General features: G+C 44.0%; 1 protein-coding gene, 1 non-coding gene and 1 pseudogene across 6 annotated transcripts in view; all 3 read right to left on the bottom strand.

Moving 5' to 3' along the window:
* MYRIP (myosin VIIA and Rab interacting protein) overlaps positions 1-15,632 on the bottom strand; it is a 347,454-nt gene that overhangs the window by 66,378 nt on the left and 265,444 nt on the right. The gene's annotated exons all lie outside the window — the stretch shown is intronic.
* On the bottom strand, positions 2,416-2,577 carry LOC132535352 (U1 spliceosomal RNA). Its single transcript, XR_009547139.1, has one exon. It is a non-coding gene; the product is annotated as a U1 spliceosomal RNA (small nuclear RNA).
* On the bottom strand, positions 8,240-10,307 carry LOC103108563 (RNA-binding motif protein, X chromosome-like; annotated as a pseudogene).

Here is a 15,632-nt window from a genome sequence, read left to right as displayed (position 1 = left end):
TAAATAATGCATTTGGAGTAAAATTCAATATTAGCTTAGATACCACTAAATTCCTAAGTGTATTTCCTCTCCAACTTGAAGCCAGACTCCATTAAACCTAGTACTCGTTTGGATACTACAAATGATGCTTCAATGCTTTTACACTGGGAGAAAGCCCTAGCTTTTCAGGTAAGAAGGGTTTACAAAGGTGCCTTTAGGTTCATGATTAGTTAACAATTTGTTCTGCTTTTTCAGCCACCAGGTTCCAGATGATACCATGATGTTAACCCAACTTCACTGGGCAGACAACCTCACCATGTGTCCTGGAGTCCCACCTCCCAGGTCCCTGCCTCACTAGGAAAAGAGAGAGACAGGCTGGGGTGTAGGGAAATTGTGAGGATATGGTTGAGCTTGGCAAGGTTTGACTTGAGGGGACATCCATCCTTTCAGTCTCTCTTTCTCTCTCTAGAGGTTGAACAAGGAGGGACACAACCCCCCAGGTTTGCCTTGTCTTATCAGACTCCCTGCCTCACAAACCACCCTGCATTCCTGATACTATGGCCTGCTCCCTTATTATCTACATAATCATTGCTTTGCCTGAAAGATCCCCACCCATTCCATTCCTTTGATCTAACTTCTTTCTACCCTCAAGACCCTCCCTGTCTGCAGGGTATTATTAATCCTACCAGTTAAAACCTTCGCAACAGTTGCTAAGGAAGTTCCTACCTTTCCCAGTCCCTTTTGTCTTTCTCCACCCCTTTCCAAACCAAGTCAAGCCACTTTTGTTTCTGACTTGCCACTTCCAGGTCCACCTCTAAAAAGCCTTGGTTCTCTGATCAATAAAGAATTGAATCTCCTCGCCACCACCAGCTCTGTTCCTGAGTCATCTCTCTCGTGTCGCTGAGTGAGTAGCAGCCCAGGCTGGCTCTGGTTGCGATCTCTCCAACCCAGAGAGTACGTGCCTGAGAAGAGGCACCCCCCACGCTAGCCTGGCACTGGGAGTATGGATCCATCTGCTAATGCCCATGTACAGTGGGGAAGCAATTACAGAAGCCAGACCTTCCACCTTCTGCACCCTTGGGTCCATACTCCCAGAGGGATAAAGAAAAGGAAAGCTATCAGGGGAGGGAATTGGATATGGAGATCTGGGGTTGGGCACTGTGTGGAAATGTACCCCTCTTATCCTATAGTCTTGTCAATATTTCCATTTTATAAATAAAAATTAAAAAAAGAGCAAAAGACTGGCTCACTTAATGATGACCTTCTTGGTCACTGCTATGCTACCCCATCACTTGGGGCCCTACTCAGGGAATCCTTGGGTTCCCCCATAGATTCATTGGGCCTAGACCTCCAAAAGATCTCTCTCTCTCCACCATCACTGGTCACTTACACCAGGAACATCATTTTAAGCCTTCTTGTGGCCTTCTTCAGGATTATGCCATCAATGTGATCTAGCAATGGTAAGGACTGCCCCACTTTCCGAAGGGAGGCTGGGTCAGGAAGATGGTCCTGAATGAGTGCAGCCTAAAATGTCCCCAGCTATGACCATGGACTATGAGCTCAGACCAACAGGGACTCAGAGGTTACACAGGCTACTGTGCTAAATAGAAATAGACATGGGGCCTGGGTCAGATTGATGTGGCAAATAGTTAATCATGCTTATATATTTTCTTCAAGTTTGGAAGCTACTCTCTGTCCTGATCCAGCTTTCTAGCCCTCTTCTCTGACACCATCTTCCCAGACAATATTTTTATCCCACCTGCAGGTTACATATCAAGTCATAGGCCCTAGGCACATACCTGACATAGACTTCCTAGCTTCTACGCACCCTAAAATTCCTATTCTCATCTGCTCCATTCCTACTTTATGGTTTATGTTTATTAAACATTTTGTCCTGCTTCATACCTTACTGCATTTTCAGCCACCAAGCTGCAGTAAGTAATTCCATACTGACTTCCCTGGGCATATGACCTCACCAAGGTGTCCTGGAACCTCATCACTCCAGAGCCCCACCCCACCAGGGAAAGACAGAAGCAGGCTGGAGGTGTGGATCGACCTGCTGATATCCATGTACAGCAGAGAAGCAATTATAGGAGCCAGACCTTCTACCTTTTGCATCCCACAGAGGGCTCTGAACTCTAATTCCATCAGGACCCAAAAAAAGAAGGAAGGACACTCAGAAGTAGTATGTGAATTAGAAAGATAAAAAAGGCAGGACCATAGAAATAAAATGGGATATAATGCATTAGGAGGCGTGTCCATTCTCTTTCTCTCTCGGCTATCAGAGTAACGTCCAGTCTCTCCTCATTGTTCCTTCTACTCAAGACCTGGTCCAGATTGTAACATAAATGTTCAATATAAAACCAAACAAATAAAAAACATGACATCTAAGCCTTGCTGTGTTGCTGGGTTTATTTTATTTATTTAATTTTTTTATAGGGGAGAGCGTGACCAAAGTCCACCACCACCACAAACTTATGCAGCTGAGTTCCCCAGAGTTGGGGGAATCGCAGGGGTCCGCACATCCACAGAGCAATGAATGAGCCCACCTTGGGAACACCACCCTCATGGTTAGTGTTTCCCCTGCCAGGTAAGTGTACTGGGGCTTCTTAAACAACCGAAACAAGCCCATCTGACACTTGTGGAATCCCTTTTTGCTTCTGAGCCACTTAGAATATGCATCCTTGGGGCCAGGCAGTAGTGCAGCGGCTAAGCACATATGGTGCAGCATAAGGATCCTGGCTCCAGCCCCCGGCTCCCCACCTGTAGGGGAGTCGCTTCAAAGGCAGTGAAGCAGGTCTGCAGGTGTCTTTCTTTCTCTTCTCCCTCTCTGCCTTCCCCTCCTCTCTCCATTTCTCTCTGTCCTGTCCAGCAACAACAACAGTAACAATAATAACAAGGGTAACAAAAATGGAAAAAAAATGGCCTCCAGGAGCAGTGGATTTGAAGTGCAGGCACCAGGCCCAGTGATAATCCTGGAGGCAAAAAAAGAAGAGTATGCATCCTCCCCCCACTCCAAACATTCTGGTGGGTAGAGACAGAGGTAATGAGGATGTCGTGGATCCCAGGAGCAGTGGAGACAGACAGGACAGAAGCCACAACAAGTTTACATTACTCTGTTGTTGTTTTCCATTCATTCATTTTCTCATTCAACAGTTACCTTCAGTCCTACAACTAGTTCCTAAGCATCTGCTCAAAGACACAAAACAAGATCTTGCCCTCAACTTGGATCAACAATGGTAGAGAATGTTCCATCCATCGAAGGGAGGATGGAGAACATACTCTATGCTACACCTGAGGAAGATGGATCCTGATATTGGGGCAGCTTGGAACATTCCTACTCATGACCACAGAATGTGAGCTCAGATCTACAGGGATGCAGAGGTCACTAGGCTCCTAAGCTGAATATGGGACCCAGATCACATCAAATTGATGGGGTTCACAGTCAACAATATTTATACACCTTTCCCATATTAGGGAGCTACTCTCTTCCCTGACCCAGCTTTCTGGTCCTTTTTCCAGCCATGACATCATCTCCCCAGACAATAACTTGAGTCCACTTGAATATCAGATTTCAGGCTCAGGGGAAAAAAGAAAAAGAAACAAAGAAAAAAAAAGCTAGTATAGCCACAGACCCTTTGGAATATAACTAAAATATGTCTACTAGCTTATCTACATAATGGAGGACCCCCCAACTCTTCATCTGCACTATTCCAGCCTTTAAGTTCATGATTGATCAACAATTTGGCCTTGTATGTTAACTCTTTTCAGCCCCCAGGTTCCAGATGCTAGCATGACTTCCCTGGACAGACAACCCCACCAAATGTGTCCTGGAGCTCCGATTCCCCAGAGCCCCTCCCCACTAGGGAAAGAGAGAGACAGGCTGGGAGTATGGATCAACCTGTCAACACCAATGTTCAGCAGGGAAGCAATTACAGAAGCCAGACCTTCCACCTTCTGCATCCCACAATGACCTTGGGTTCATACTCCCAGAGAGATAAAGAATAGGAAAGCTATCAGGGGAGGGGATGGGATGTGTGGAGTTGTACCCCTCTTATCCTATGGTTTAGTCAATGTTTCCTTTTTATAAATAAAAAATAAAAAAATAATAAACATAAGACATTAAAAAAAAGGATAGTTTTTATGGTAGCAGAGGGGAAATGCATTAAGTATTCCAGATAACAGCTAGCATTTGGGTGGGGAGAGCATTTTTCTTATTCCGCAACAACTGATGAAGACAAAATTAAGGTATGACCTACGGAAAGATGTTGCAGAGCAAAGGGGAAAAAAGCTAGCTTGAAGGCATCACATTATTTTTTCCAATAACCAAGATGGACTCAATATCTGACATTCTTTTGCATTTGCATCTAATAATAGATTTCATTTGTTTTATGTTTTGTAATTAATTTTATTACCTTTATTTATTGGACAGAGACAGCCAGTAATCAAGAGGGTAGGGAGGGTAGAGAGGGAGAAAGAGAGATTGAGAGATAGAGATAGAGAGAGAGAGAGAGACCTGAACTTTACCACTCACAAAGCTTTCACCATTCAGTTGGGGATCGAGGGCTTGAGCCTGGGTCCTTGCACATTGTAACATGTGGGCTCAACCAAGAGCGCCACCACCCAGCCCCCAATAACTGATTCTTCATGAAGAGTTGTTTAAGTTATAAGGAAAGGGAGCCGGGCAGTGGTGCACCAGGTTAAGCACACATAGCACTAAGTGCAAGGATCCGGGTTCAAGCCCCTGCTCCCCACATGCAAGGTGGGCGCTTCACAAGCAGTGAAACAGGTCTGCAGGTGTCTCTCTTTCTCTCTCCCTCCCCTTTCTCTCTCAATTTCTGTCTATCCTATCCAATAAAATGGAAGAAAGGGCCACTAGGAGCAGTGGATTTGTAGTGCCGGCACCAAGCTCCAGCAATAACCCTGGAGGCAAAAAAAAAAAAGTTATATGGGATAAACATTCAGGCCAACGAGATAAATGAGATGAAATAGGGAGATTGAAAAGACAAAAAATTGCAAAAAGCCTGAAAGCCCGGTAGCAGGATTAGAACCTCCATTTGGGGAGTCGGGCGGTGGCGCAGTGGGTTAAGCGCATGTGGCGCCAAGCGCAGGGACCGGCTTAAGGATCCCAGATCGAGCCCCAGGCTCCCCACCTGCAGGAGTCACTTCACAGGCGGTGAAGCAGGTCTGCAAGTGTCTGTCTTTCTCTCCCCCTCTCTGTCTTCCCCTCCTCTCTCCATTTCTCTCTGTCCTATCCAACAACAACAACATCAATAAAAACTACAACAATAAAACAAGGTCAACAAAAGGGAATAAATAAATAAATATTAAAAAAAAAAAAGAACCTCCATTTGAAGTCAGTAACAGTTGAATTAATTTCAGGCGAACAAATCTGTGGTATAGCGGACAAACCTTGAAAGGATTTCTAGAGTGATGAAGAAAAAATCAAGGCAGAAAAAATATATCATAGACATGGCAGACAGAGGCTTGTGATTCAATGCACGATTTATATCCGAAAGATGTAATCATCAAAACGACACAAACACTCCTGAGCTTAAAAAAAAAAAAAAAAGCCCAAGTGTGCGTAAAAGAACACATCACATCATCTGCAACAGTACATAAGGCATAAACAGTTGTCACTCTGGGAAAATGTTTGCTTGTTCAAGATAAAATAATCACACTTTGCAGAGAAGAGATAGTCATTAAACATCAAGGAAAACGAGGCTGTCTGAAGCCTCCTCCTCAATGTCAGAGGCAGACAAGTATCTGCTGCAGAGCGTTGGAGGGAAAACAGATTGTGAGCCACAGGCTTTGTCCCGTGGACAGCACTGGGGTTGGGGGGAGGCTTGGGAGGACAGAAAAATGTGCTCAGCGGTTCACGGAAACAGAGGACACGGAGCGCCAACATGCACGGTGAGCTGTGAGGCGAGATTTGAGACAGAGGATAATGGCAAAGCATGTGAGAAAGGACTTCGGCTTTCAGCTGGCTTTATCTGAGAATACTTGTCCTAGAAAGGAAGTGAAATGGTACACACAGTGCTGCTCGGCTTTAAAGAGACAAAGAAGCAAGATCACAGAAGGACGAACAGTGAAGGAAAGCAGAGAGATGAGGGAAAGAAGAAGTGTATACAGACACCAAGTACAAATAAATGCACAGGTGCTTCAGGAGACAGGCCTGTCCACCTTGTTAATGCCTGGAACAATATAAATACAGTCTTTTTTGTATTTATTTATTCCTTTTTGTTACCCTTGTTTTTTATTTTTATTGTTCTAGTTATTATTATTGTTGTCGTTGTTGGATAGGACAGAGAGAAATGGAGAGAGGAAGGAAAGACAGAGATGGGGAGAGAAAGACACCTGCAGACCTGCTTCACTGCTTGTGAAGCGACTCCCCTGCAGGTGGAGAGGCGGGGGCTCGAACTGGGATCCTTATGGCGGTCCTTGTGCTTTGTGCCACCTGCACTTAACCCACAGCACCCGACTCCCATAAATATAGTCTTGTCCTCACCAGAGGAAGTGTTTCCAAATACACATGGCATATTCAGGAAAACTGGCCAGATATCAACTTATATAGGAGACCCCAATGGACACTCAGATGCTCATATCTTTCTGTTATCTGTCTTACAATGTTTATATAATATATACACTTTACAGTATGTGTCAAATTAACATATATGACATTCCTGATAGGAGCAGACCTGTATAGTTCTATAGGTGAATTTTCCAAACCTTCAGAATATTTTTATCAGAGAAAACATTATATTGATAGAAATCTGCAAATAAAAAAAAAAGAGAATCTTGGCCAAGTCATCAGTAAAACTTGATAGCAAAAGTAAATAAGAGATCTTAAAAATGGAAGCCAGAGGGGATGAGGTGGTGGTGCACCTGCTTGAGCGCACATGTTAAAAAGCACAAAGACCTGGGTTCAAGCCCCTGGTCCCCACCTTCAGGGGGAAAGCTTTGTGACTGGTGAAACAGGGCTGCATGTGTCTCTCTGTCTCTCTCCCTCTCTATCACCCCTTTTCCTCTTGATTTCTGGCTGTCTCTATCCAATAAACAAATAGAGATAAAACAGTTTTTTAAAAAGAACTGCATAAGGTAAAAAAAAAAAAAAAAAAGGAAACCAGTTTTTTATGAAAAGGAACCACATCTAAAACATTCCATAACAGAAGATTCAGAGTTTTAAAATCTATTAATGGGGGTTGGGTGGTAGCACAGCGGGTTAAGTGCACGTGATGCAAAGCACAAGGACCTGCATAAGGATCCAGGTTACAGCCCCCGGCTCCCCACCTGCAGGGGAGTCGCTTCACAGGTGGTGAAGTAGGTCTGCAGGTGTCTGTCTTTCTCTCCCCCTCTGTCTTCCCTTCCTCTCTCCATTTCTCTTTGTCCTATCCAACAACGAACAACATCAACAACAATAATAACCAGAACAAAGCTACAACAACAAGGGCAACAAAAGGGGGGAAAAGGCCTCTAGGAGCAGTGGATTCATGGTGCAGGCACTGAGCCCCAGCAATAACCCTGGAGGCAAAAAAAATCTATTAATGTTATTTACTATAGAAGAAAAAAAATCCTTGATTATCTCAATAGAAGGCAACAAACAGAATTCACTCCTAATTTAAGCCATCTAGGAAGACAGGAATAGGCAGGTACACCTCTATTTTGATACTTTTTACTAAACAAAAGTGTGCACTTATATATCACACTTGACAATGAAATCTGGAAGCATACACAGTCAAGATGGCAGCGATACCAATTTACAGTAGGGCCACAGGTTATCGATGGTGCAGTAAGCTCATCAAGGGATAAGGAATGCGAAGGCAAATATAAAAATGTTACTACTTCTAGTGAATATGACTCCATACTTGGAGAAGCTAACAATCTTCTGAAAGGCTATGGGAATACATAAGAGGCTCTCTTAGGAAGCTAAGCCATCAAATATCAATGTAAAACTGACACTGGTCTATACCAGCAAAACACAACTTGAACACAGATAAGAACAAAATTTCATTCACAATATCGAGAAAAGATAGAACATACTTAAAACCTGTTTTGCAAGAGAAATATGAAATGCTGAAAAAAGGGGAAAAAGTGGGGTAAGTGTGACATCCTTGGATAGAAGTATCAATATTAAACCATATATATTATTCCTAGTAGATAAATCTGTTCAACATATCCCAGTTACATTTTTTTCTCTCTTTTTTAATATTTCTTTATTTTTATTTTGCCTCCAGGGTTATTGCTGGGGCTTGGTGCCTGCACTACAAATCCACTGCTTCTGCCATTGTTTTTCCATGTTGTTGCCCGTGTTGTTGTTATTGTTGCCACTGATATTGTTGTAGTTGGATAGGACAGAGAGAAATGGAGAGAGGAGGGGAAGACAGAGAGGGGGAGAGAAAGATAAGACACCTGCAGACCTGCTTCACCACTTGTGAAGCGACCCCCCTGCAGGTGCAAGGGCGGGGGCTCAAACTGGGATTCTTATGCCGGTCCTCGTGCTTCTTTGCGCCATGTGCGCTTAACCCGCTGCGCTACTGCCTGGTCCCCCATGAGTAGTATGTTCTAACAGGCAGTGCACTTCTAAAACACCACCACCTAAAATCACAGTGGAGGGAAAAACCATCTACTGGTATTAAACTATATTATAAACCTATAATCAAAATAAAGTTATATTCACATTCATGAAGTTTCCTCAGTTTCTTTTGGGATTTTGGTCCAAAGTTTTGTTTTGCTTTGATTTTTTTTTTTTTTTTTTTTTTTTTTTTTAGTATCTGCTTCTGCCTCCCCCTCTATCAGACTGGCTTCTTCCATGGCCGCCACCTCTTGGTGCTGTGTGGCTTGAACTGCTGTGAGAATCACGTGGTGGAAGGTTCCCCCCTTTCCATGGAAGGGGAAAGCCCTCTTTCTGGTCTGCCAACCTGATCATGCCCACTTGAGTAGAGATCACTTCAGCTGCTTGATAGCTGTCTCGACTTCCACCACACCACACAGCTTCTTGTGAGCTGCTGTAATCACCATAGCGACTGCTTCCACCAGAAGATGGCGGCGGAGGGGGGCCTCTGGTGTTGGTGGAGCACTACTACGTAAGTTATCCGAAGTCTTACATGAATCTCTCCAGGAGCCTTCATTTGGATGATCTGAATAGTCCTGATCACGACCATAGCCATCTCTCACTATAGCCTCTTGATGGGGAGCCATCAGGAGAACTGGAGTAACCATGATCCCGGTCAGTACAGCCTCTCGGTGGTGGTGCATCATCTTGTGTGTCTTGTGAACTTAGGTAACCGCTGAGTAGCTGTCTTTAGTGGAATATCCATCATCTCTTGGGGACAAGTAAACATCTCTTTGTGAAGGCAGGGATTCCCTTCGAGGTGGGCTTCCGTAACTGTCTCATCCATGTGATACGGGAACTCTTCCTCCCATTCCACTACTGCTGCGAACTGGTCCTGAGGGAGCAGATTTTTTTTTTTTTTTTTGTCTCCAGGGTTATTGATGGGGCTCAGTGCCTGCACTACAAACCTACTGCTCCTGGAGGCCTTTTATTTTTTCATTTTGCTGTCCTTGTTTTATCATTGTTGTAGTTATTATTGCTGTTGTTATTGATGTTGTTGTGGTTAGATAGGACAGAGAGAAACGGAGAGAGGGGAAGACAGAGAGGGGGAGAGAAAGATACAGACACCTGTAGACCTGCTTCACTGCCAGTGAAATGACTCCCCTGCAGGTGGGGAGCTAGGGGCTCGAACTGCAATCCTTAAGCCGGTCCTTGAGCTTTGTGCCATGTGTGCTTAACCCACTGCGCACCGCCCAGCCCCCAGGAGCAGATTTTTTTTGGGGGGGAGACCACCACTTCATGGTGGTGGCACTTTTTTCACCGGAAGTGGTCCCCTGGAGGCGCTCATGCTAAAATCCATAGCATAGTCTTCATCATCCATGTGCCCTCCACGTGACAGAGGTCCCCTGCTGCCTCTACTTCCTCCTCTTCTGCCCCTCAGTCCTCTGGGAGGGCCTCTGCTTCTTGGAGGTGGAGGTGGAGGTGGAGGCGGGTCATGCTGTTCACTTTCACATGATGGTTTTGTAGCTTAATCTATGTTGATGGCTTTTCCATCCAGAGACTTTCCATTCCTGTCTCTTGCTGCATCCTTTGCATCTGCTGGGCTTTCAAAGGTAACAAAAGCAAATTCTTGATTTGTTGGTTTCACGATCTACCTCAAGAGTACTTCTACTATTCACCCATATTTGCCAAATACTGCTTCAAGGGCTTTCTTATTTGTTCCAGTATTGAGTCCACAGATGAAGAGCTTTCCTTGGCGATCTGCTTTAACCATTTCCCCCCCCCCAGGTGAGAGCTGGAGCAGGGGGAACAACGGCCTCAAGCTCCTACGAGCCCGCCTACAGGGACTTCTAGCAGGTCAGCTCATGGACAAAGCTGGCGGACAGGAACACTGGAAGGGGGAGCCACTAGCACTGCTGCACAACCTATACTCATATTCATTAATGGAACTTTTAAAAAATATTCATTTATTTATCCATCCCCTTTTGTTGCCCTTGCTGTTTTATTGTTGTAGTTATTATTGTTGTCGTTGTTGGATAGGACAGAGAGAAATGGAGACAGGTGGGGAAGACAGAAGGGGAGAGAAAGACAGACAGCTGCAGACCTGCTTCACCGCTTGTGAAGCGACTCCCCTGCAGGTGGGGAGCCAGGGGATCGAACCGGGATCCTTATGCCAGTCCTTGCGCTTTGTGCCACCTGCGCTTAACCTGCTGCACTACCGCCGGACTCCCATGAATGGAACTTTTGAATCAATAGACTAATACTGATGAAAACATTGGGCTCATGGAAATAGAAGGTTAATATATATTAATTATCAACAGCCTGTGCCCTACTGTAAACTGCTGCCATCTTTTCTGTGTTTGCTTCCAGTATTTCACTGTCAACTATAATCTATAAGTTCACACTTTCACTTAGTAAAAATTATCAAAATAGAGATGTATCTGCCAAGACGGCTTAAATTAGGAGTGTGAGTTTTTATGTTATCTGTAGTCAACAGATAAAGGATGCATATTTCAATAATAGTTTGGTGGCAAATGCTTGATTAAAAGAATAAGTTTAGGTATTAGTCCATATCATGCAGAAAAACAAAGCACTGATAAGTAGAGTGCTAAATACAAAATAAAAGATCTACAAACTACAGACAATTTTATAACCTTGTATTTAAAGTCTTTTCAGATAGTTCTGGAGGTGAAAGTATGGGGAATGAATTACAAGCATATGATGTTCTAGAACAATTATATAAGAAGAGTAAACCACACACACACACACACACACACACACACACACACACACACACACACACACACCCCAGAACACAGCTGAGTTTGCCTGGTTGCCCACCTTTGAAGGTGGGTGAATGTGAACTGTGGTCAGAGGAGGGGGAATAAGTTAGTACTTTAGGGCTGAAGGTGTCATTGCAGTTGTCAGCATTCAGTGGTACTACGCAGAGATAGAGGAAAGGCTGTGGGCTTTTAAACCTCAGCCACAGGGAACTTCTCTTGAGGTGCCAACATAATGAACTGCCCACAAGGACTCACCTCTGGAACACAAAAGGAAGCCATGAAAAAAAAAACAAAAAGCAAAAGAGCCCAGTAGTCCGGCCAAACCTCCTAAATCCAGGGGAAACTGTTTGGATGAGAGATGCCATAGGCAGGAGTGAATGGTTTCTTGTGCCCATTGTTAAGGAAAGTAAGATTGTCCTGTTGAGAAGTAGGAGAGGAGGGCTATGTCATGTTGATTATACTGCGGGGGGGGGGGGGGGGGGGGGGTGTCAGGCTGCAAAACCTGCTTCACTCCTCATACCTTCCTTGGGTAAAGACCAGATGCTAAGGAACTGTGTTTCTCTATCTCCCTCCCTCCCTCCTCACCACATCTTAACAACAAAGGAAAGTTCCATCACTATAGCAACAGTTCTACCTTCTGGTAAACAATAAAAGCTATTCTAGATGAGCAAACAGAAAAGCTGTAGGGAACTACTTTGTAAAGACAACATGGGATTCCCTAGAGAAAACAAACTATAGTATAAATCCATAATAATGCAGAGCTGGATGACTTAGCAGAGAAAGAATTTAGGAGATTTATTATAAGGCTATTTGCAGAAATTAGAAATCCTCCATTTATCCCAGACATTTGGGTTCAAGATCAAATAAAGAGCAACAAAACCTCAAGGGATATGTCATCCAAATGACTGAAGATTTGAAGGAAAAATTCCAAACAGAGATACGGGGTGTAAGGAGTACAATGAATGAAGTTCCTGCCAGCTTGGAAAACTTAAAAGAACAGATCATGCAGAGGACAGACTATAAGAACTAGAGGATAGAATGACAATGCCTCTCTAATGAAGGTTTGGGAACAAGGCTTAGGAAAAAGGAAGCAACTCTTCAAGACATACTAAACTCTACAGAAAAGTAAATATAAGGGAAAGCTGTAGGCAATGTCTAGTTCTCGTCAAAGGAGCATGAATAGAAATGATTGTTGAATTTAAAAATTATTAATGACCTTGGGAGAACTACTGCAGTCTCCAGTACAGAGGATGAGACGCAGCACTCTGATGGTGGCAACTGTATGGAATTATACTACTCATTATGCTACAATTTTATAAATCAATATTAAATAACTAATAAATTGTTTTTAAATTAAAAAATTAAAAGATGGACCAACAAAATAATAGAGGTAGTATTAAAATATGGTTTTCACAGAAGGGAAAATGCAGATAGCTTTAAAAAGGAAGAAATGCTCTGCCTTAGTAACCATGAAAATGTTCATGAAGAAATACTCCCCCACCCCCCATACAGTGGGCAACAATTTAACAGACTGACAACACTAAGTATTGATGACAATATGAGAAAAAAAAAAAAAAAACACTCATTTAGGGTGAAGGCTGTGGAAAACGCAGGAAGGTTTTGAGAGCTTAATCTGGCGAAGTGCTCATTGAGATCAAAGCTCCATATGCCCTTCAAGTCAGCAGTTCTTCTTGTACTTGTAGAAAGAGATTTGCACTACGATATTCTCTGTGGTTTTACAGTGCTGTAAGTATCCACCATCGTGGGGTGGGAACTACTGCTTATCCCTCCCTGCATGAAACAGTGGCAAGAGGAGCTTGGGTGGGACCTTGGGAACAGCTCTCCCCAGCAGGGAAGTGCAAGATGATAATAACAAGGCTGGCTGTTAATGGCTTTATTAGTGCTTGAAGCTCCTCTGCAGGCAATGTATCTTTATTGCTTGCACCTGGGAATGACCGTGTTCTCTTCTGTTTGCACCACTGTGGTGGACACGTTCTCAGGTGCTCTGTGTGCCCCTATGTAGCTGCCACCTGGGTCACATACTGTACTGAGGAAGAGATGTAAGGCTATGGAGCGTGAACCTGTATTTTGCTAAAGCACACACACACCGACAGAGTTAGATTTCTTTTGATACTGATTTAATACCGATTTACAAAGTTACAAGATAACAGGGGGACAACTCCACACCATTGCCATCACCAGAGCTCCAGATCCCCAGTCCCTTCATTGGGTTGCAGATATGGGTCAAGTAGTATTCCTTCAGCTGTCTGTCTACATTTGTATATATTTGGCCTTTAGGTAAAAGACAACTACAAGATGATTTCACTTATATGTGGAGTTTAGAGAACTGAACGCATGGACTTGAAATGAACAAAATGCTAACCTATATATTCATATCGTGGAAAACTATAGCGGTTATCTGGGGGTGGGGGACTGGGAGTTGGGCACAGACCTTCCATGGTGGAAAAGGTGTGAAATCATAATCCTATTACTTTATAATCTCGTAAATCCCTATTAATGTAACATGTCAAGGGGAACAGATTTATTACTTCCAGTTCTCTTAACTGTCTCGACCATAGCATGGAGTATAAATATTTTCTTTAGCCCGAGTAATGTTTCAGCTTTGTAAGGTGATCAAACTGACACTGGGTTTAAATTGTTCAAGGAGCAGAATTAAGATCTCTAAATATACTAAGTGTGTAGTGAACACACTCTAGCCGCAGCCCTTTGACGACGGGGACTCACACTATGATCTGAGGAATTATATATTCTGGGATCCACATAGCTAAGATGTGTGCAAACATCAGAGGAGAGCGGAGTGCGGCACCCCAAAATGTGTCACTTGGCATACAGATTATTTGGAGCTGAGGTCAAGAAAGATCCAGCAGGTGTGGTACCAACTTTCTGCTTCCTCCTTAACTGCCTGCAAGAACCAGGATGGGGGAGGCAATATTGCCAGAAAGGACACCTTACATTGGGGCACTTATCTGTTGGCAGGGCAGGCAGACTGTCTGTGTACTAGACACCTTCTTCCCTGGATTTGTCTTCCCATGATGCCCTGCACCCCGAATCCCTTCTCTCCAGCTCAGGATGCTACAGAAGTAGTTTTCAGTTTAATTTTTTATTATTTATTTTCTCTTTTGTTGCCCTTGTTTTTTTATTGTTGTTGTAGTTATTATTGTTATTGATCTCATCATTGTTGGATAGGACGGAGAGAAATGGAGAAAGGAGGGGAAGACAGCCGGGGCGAGACAGAGAGATACCTGCAGACCTGCTTTACCACTTGTAAAGTGACTCCCCTGCAGGTGGGGGTGGGGCTTGAACCAGGATCCTTGAGCTGGTAGTGCTTAACCTGCTTCCACCTGACCCCTGCTACAGAAGTCTTAAATAACAGGCTTTTAAGTCTCATAATTTTAAAACATAAAATTAACTTTTTCTACTAACCTTATGTCAATTTAATTGCTAGTCACATCATAAAAACTAAAAGGTGAAGTTTTCCATCTTATCCCCTCCTCTCCTCCCTCCCTCGACCCTTTCCTTCTCTTCCCCCCCCTCCCCTCCCTCTCTTGCTCTCCCCGTCTTCCTTTCAACTGCCCCCAATATCAATATCAACAGAAGGCAAATATCAATAGAAGGGAAGGTCTGGAGGGCTTAGGAGCTGCAGTCTCTGTAAGTGCAACACCACTGCCACCTAGTGGGAAGAAGGAGACACTGCCACAGTGGGAAGACAGGCTATGTGCCCTTGTCCCTGGGTGAGAGAACTCTCAGCTGAGTCTCACACACTCTCAAAGGCATCGAGGTGGCATGGAGCCTCAGTTAACTGTAATTGCATCATAGGAGGCCCTTCTTACTCTTGGAATCCTTGGAATTTCCCCCTATATAAACCACCTACATCCAGATTCTTAATTCGGTAATTGCTTTGGGCACGGCTCCCACTGAGAATGCATACAGAACCTTAGGCCAGGAAGTTGCAGAACGTGGTGTGGCTTCTCCAGGACAGCCAGGTCAGGTCCACAGTCATGGGAGCAACAGAATCCAGTACCTTCTCAAGAAACGATTCCCAGTCAGCTATTAAAACTGGTGGTTTCACCTAGTCTTGGATGGGGCTTGAAGAAATCATGTTAAGGGAGGTAAGTCAGACAGAGAAGGATGAATGTGGGATGATCTCACTCAGACAGAAGTTGAAAAACAAGAGCAGAAAGGAAAACACTAAGCAGAACGTGGACTGGAGTTGGTGTATTGCACCAAAGGAAAAGATTCTGGGGTGGGTTTGGGGGGGGGGGGGCGGAGTACAGGACCAAAAAGGCTGACAGAGGGCC

This window comes from Erinaceus europaeus, chromosome 21 (genome assembly GCF_950295315.1).
Source record: "Erinaceus europaeus chromosome 21, mEriEur2.1, whole genome shotgun sequence".
Classification (NCBI taxonomy): Eukaryota; Metazoa; Chordata; class Mammalia; order Eulipotyphla; family Erinaceidae; genus Erinaceus; species Erinaceus europaeus.
Note: the sequence above shows the minus strand (reverse complement) of the source record. Positions and strands in the feature narration are given on the sequence as shown.